Genomic DNA, 6,000 nt, shown 5'->3' with positions numbered 1-6,000 from the left:
TCTAGTATTCTTTAAAAAGAATCAATTCGAAACCTGTTGACGGTTCTTTATCAACCTAGGGGTTATCACTCCATTCTTATTCACTCTAGAGTGGATAGAGGAGTTCCACTAGGATAATTTCTCATCCTAAACTTTGGGGTCATGATAAAATTTATTTTCATGCAATGCTTTGAAAAGTATAATTCATGACATGTGCATATATTAAACTTCATGAAAAATGATATTATAATATGCAATATGCTAAAATGGTGAAGATTTCACATGTCATGTAACAAGTGATCAAATGCTCAATGATGTATCATATGGTGGTCATGCATAAAATGACATTTATGAAATGAATGTGACGCTTATACAAAAATCGTAAATAAATTATCTAGGAGTAAGTTAAAGGCTAACTAACAAACTTTCCGAGTGTTAGGAAATTGGCACGACTGTAATAAGAGTTATTCTAAGTTAAAAATTGTACATATAAGGAAGATGTTCATAATCAAAAGGGTTCAAAATAAGTATTTGCAAAACTGTCCCTATATTATCCCAAAATTGCCACTTATGCCCTAAATTCCCACTATTTTCAATTTGGCCCCAAATTACACTAAATTTCACAAATTCATATGTTCTATGTCCTAAAACCATTTATGCCCTTAGAATTGCAAGAATCAATTCACAATTATGCCAAAATCAATCAATTAATTAAGTAGATACATTTATAATTTAGATTAATTAAAGTATAAAAATGGAATAATAGAACATGTGATGATGAGTTATCAAAGAAAAAGAAATAAAAATTAAAAAAAAATAGCTGAGGGCATAAATGGCTGAATTTATAAAAATGGCATGCCAAAGTTTTTTGTTTGTTTGTTTGTTTGTTAAGATAGATAGTTTAATAAATATTGATATTAAAGTTTTTATATAAACACTAAAATTGTTGTAGGGTTTCAATATCTCAAACGTCATCATTTATTTTTCTATCTCTCACATATTATTGTATAGATATTCTATTTGCTATATTTCTAACTGTCTTAATTACGTATTAACTTAAGTAAAATAAAATAAGAAAGTTGATTCTGGTTTACAATAAAAAAATATAAATGTTCTATCATTAATCAACACACGATCTTTCTAATATTTGCTATTTTGGAACATTTGCATCCTCGTTTTTCTATTTTGGGCCTTCCTTTTACCTTTCTCTTTTTTTTTTTCCTTGCAAAATAAATACACAGATTTACCTAAAGAGGCCTTTCTTTCTTGTGTGACCTTAGGCAATGGTCTTAATGGCCAAGAATATGAGCTAGGCCTGTTCAACGGTTGATCAATAGCAGTAAGAGTGTCGACCAAGGTGGTGAACTTGGAGAAGCAGTCGGTGATGGAACAATTCCCCTGATTGAGAACGGCACGGTGAAAGTACAAATTCATTCATATCGTTGGTAGTTTAGGAGCCTTACTTGCTGAGATTTTCTAAATCTCACAGTTGTTGCCCCAATTCTCCATAATGGATGGTAGACGATGTATTAGGAAGTAGAAGAAAAGAACATGATTGCCTGGAGGATGTCAAATAAATCGAGGAGGAGCCTCGGGAGAATGAGAGAGTTGATACTCTGGTTTTTGGGACATCGTTTTGAGTTGATAGTTGTGACGTCCCCAGATTCTGCTTGGGATCGGACGAACATTTAAAGCGTCAGGACATGCAATACAAGGTTACCTACCCCCGTTCATGACATATAAGATGCAATGTTCCTAACATGCATTTAACATTATGCAATATTCGCAGTAGATAATATTTTTTTAGCAATACTATGCACCAAACTTATAATATCCCAAATAGTTAAAACATAATCCATGCATACTTAACAAAATAAACATCCATGATTACAACACGGGTCTCGGAAGACTGTAATCTCAAAACAACGAAGACTTGGCTCCATAATTACATTACCAAAATACACTATTGAGCTAGTTCGTTGAGTAACTTGCGTAACTCGACTAGCGATGCCAGAATACTATCCAAAGACCTAACTATGGAGGCTGAAGCTCTATGTTGCGTCTACGGCGTCTAGTTAACCTCCTCCAGTCTACCAGTATCTGCTTCCTGCTCTAATCCTGACACATCGCCTATCATTCGAGGGAAATGGTAGTTGGGACTACCATGGTGAGATTTGATTACAAATCTCAGAAAGTTAACAGAAAACTTCCACACAGGTTAATGATGCATGCATGACAGTAAAAACATGTATGCATAATCAAAGTCGTAAGTAAGCATAGCATAACTTGACATATAGCATGGCATAAATGACATAACTTGAACTGAAATTGAAACTTAGCTTGACGTGACATGACATGTACGTGAACTTAAAACATAACATAGACTAGCAACATAGCATGAATGTGATCTTGAAACATAACATGGATTTGAAACATGGCATGAACGTGAACATACATAATTTGAACATGAACCTGAACATAACATGAACCTGAGCATAACATAACATAAACGTGAACTTGAAACATTGACATAACATAAACTTGAACATAACATGAACATGAACATGAACATGACATGACATAAACATGAACTTGAAACATATTCTTGTCTCATTGGGTCACCATGATAGAGTAGTCTTATCTCATGAGGTTACCATGATTGCATAACCTTATCTCATGGGGTTACCATGATAGCGTATTCTTATCTCATGGGGTTACCATGATTGACATGAACTTGAAACTTGACATGAACATAAACTTGAACATAACATAACGTGAAGCATGACTTGAACGTGAAATACATGTACTTGGAATCTTATTCAATAGACTTAATTAATAAAGTGACTATACGGGTGCTACACAGGTCCCCTTGAGCCGTGTGTCCCTGCCGATTGCCGCATCATAACACATGTGTTTATACCAGCTATAAGTGCTTTAATACGTACTCCACAGTTGTTGTGGCCCCACGTATTCTGCGTGTCACAATCGCTATGTCTCACGTAGTGTATGCTCCACAGTTGTTGTGACCCCATGAATTGTATGTGCCACACTTGTTGTGGACACATGTAAAATAAAGTGTGGTTCCATCGGCGTTAATGTCTGGTGTGCTCAGGTGACCAGCTAGTTAGGCCCCCATTCGCAACCTGTTGACTGCACTTTGTCAACCCAGGAAATCTCACACCTATTTAAATACTCCAGTATGAACAAAGGAGTTCCACTAGGATATTACCCTATCTTAGCGCTTAGGGTCGTGATTGACATGAATAACTTAATAAGACTATTCTTGAGATACACAAACTGTATTCGAGACGGGATGACATGAATACGAAAAGACAGAAGTTCTAACATAGCGTAACGTGACGTGAACATAAGACGACAGCCATGACATACTTTGAGACATAAATGGAACAAACATCATTTCGTAACATGGCATACATGTAACAGGCAATATTTATAACATGGCATAATATGTAATAGACAACATTTCGTAACATGACATATATGTAACAAGCAATATTTTGTAACATGGCATAACATGTGACAGTGAATATTACTTGACATGACCTACATGTAACAGATGGCATACATAATGTGACATATTTAAAACAGGTAATAACATGAGACAAAATATATTATGTAACAGATAAGTATTTAGTGACAGAATAATTTATGTAATGGATAAACATGTGATGACATGGCACGGCATGACATATATAACAACATACGAACATTAACTGTAGTTCCTTTACCCATCACACATATACAGTAAACTGATAGTAAGTTAAGAGCTAACTTATCTTGATAGTCGCGTTCTACGAGAATAAAGCGTGAAATGCGAGAAACTGTAAGAGGGAATTCAAAAAGTTAGAAATTTAATTACTAACAATTAGAAATGTGAAAAGAGACAACTTAGAGTAAAATTACTATTTTACCCACTACATGTGGAAAATGATCGTTTTGCCCCTAACTTAAGGATTTTACATCCTAACTCCAAACACTACCAAAATTTACATTCCTCATAGAAATTTTGTCATAAACTCAAATATCAACTCAAAAAAATTTAAAACCATTCACAATTATAGAAAACTCACTATGGCCAAAACATCCATAGGATTTTTCCCTTGATTTTTGGTTGCAATTTCTTTCATTTTCAAAACCCATGATTAAACCAAAATTTTGTGACAAATATCTTCCTATCCTAAGTTTTAAAAAAAAAACACACTTAAAATATCCATTAAGAAAAAGCTAATCATCAACACTAAACTTTTTGTAAAAGGACCCAAACTTTTTAATAAAAAGTAAACCCTTAAATCACAAGTTTTGACCTTAATAAAAAATCACCAAGAATTTCAAAAAAATCAAATCTTACTTCTAACATATTCATAAAATCATCCTAAGATCCATGCTTTAAATCATATAAAAAAAAGTCACCAAAAATCACAAAACAACACTTGGATTTTTTGGTTTTACACTTGGCCCAAAACAAAAACTTTTCTCTCAACTAACTTTGATCAATCTCTTGATCCATGGCTTAAAGACATGTGATCTTCAAACTAAAACATTATATGGTTTAAAAATGTGTCCTAAAGAATATCCAACCCTCAAACTTAAAATCACATGGCTAAAACTCAATAAAACATGGATCTAACCCAAAAACATCAAATCTTAGGCCTATCGAAATCATCTTGCATAGAAAAATCATATCTTTAAAACTAATACTAAATATCTTCAAAATAATATCCTAACATGTATATAAGAGGCTTAGGATTATCACATAAAAATATCAAAGCCTTTGGCATAAGATTAAACCATGAAATATTCAAACTTTCACAACACAAAAATTGTTTTTCCACTTCCAGTTTTCAAGTTTCTAGATCTAAGGAAATATATCATCAAAAGCTTTATTCATGCAACAAAACCTCAATGAACATTCATAAACAGATGCTAACAACACTTTATAAAATTTTCAGACCAAGATATGTCCATTAGTTTGGTCAAAAATTCCAAAACATAACATACTCTCCAGTTTCACGTCCAGAATGACCTTTCCATACTTAAAAATACTTTTGACCAATCAAATGAGCATGGAATGAGATAATAAGATATCCATGGAAACTACACTCAACGATGAACAACTTTTATGAATGAGTTATCATGAGAAAATACTTACAAAGGGTCTAAAATCTCCACCCAAAACGACTCAGGAATCTGACCGAGACAGCTCTTTTGAGTTTCTCTCTAAGAACGGGGTGAAGAAGTGATGAAAGGGAGTGAAATGTGTCTTGCATGACTTTATACATCTGGAGGGGGGAGTTATGGGCTTGAAGTATCCTTGATTGGAGGTGGCTATGTGACATAAAGTAGAAAATAGTGAGGGGCAAGGACTGCCTGCAGCAGCTGTGAGATATGGAGATTGATGGGGTGGATTTCTTCTTCACATCAAGGCACTATTGGGTGCAGCCAATGGCAGTCGATCATCTGCCATGTGGGGGAGGAAACTTCTTCAAGAAGCTTTGCCAAGGTGGCCAAATTCGTGGGCCTTGGTGGGCCTCAACCAAGTGGGCTTCAATTTGAGGTTTAAAAGGGGTTTGGTTAGGGTTTGGGATGCTATCAAGCTCAAATCTAAATTTTCTTGGCCCAATCAAGTTTCTAAGGTTTAAAAGGTTGGATAAGGATGTCAAAACAAGGATTTGATTAATTAATAGCATGTGAAAGTGATTTAATCAAGTGATTAAACACAATGCTAGAAATCGGATTAAAAAGGGTTTGGAGGGCAACTTTAGGGTTTGGGAAACCGTTTAGGGTTTTGGTTTCAACCAAGCTTTTTGGGTTTCAATTGGATTCCAACCATTTAGAGTTTCGCTAGGATTGAAACCCTCTTTGGTCTGGCACAATTTGGTTGATCAAATGAAACAAAGTTTTGCTTTGATGACATGATCTCACACCTTGATTTCCTTCACAAATCCATCTAATAGTTCCTCATGGTGCCAAGTGTCTAATACTATTTACTATGTGTAGCTA

The sequence above is a fragment of the Juglans regia genome, chromosome 8 (assembly GCF_001411555.2).
Source record: "Juglans regia cultivar Chandler chromosome 8, Walnut 2.0, whole genome shotgun sequence".
Classification (NCBI taxonomy): domain Eukaryota; kingdom Viridiplantae; phylum Streptophyta; class Magnoliopsida; order Fagales; family Juglandaceae; genus Juglans; species Juglans regia.
This window is presented reverse-complemented; position numbering follows the sequence as displayed.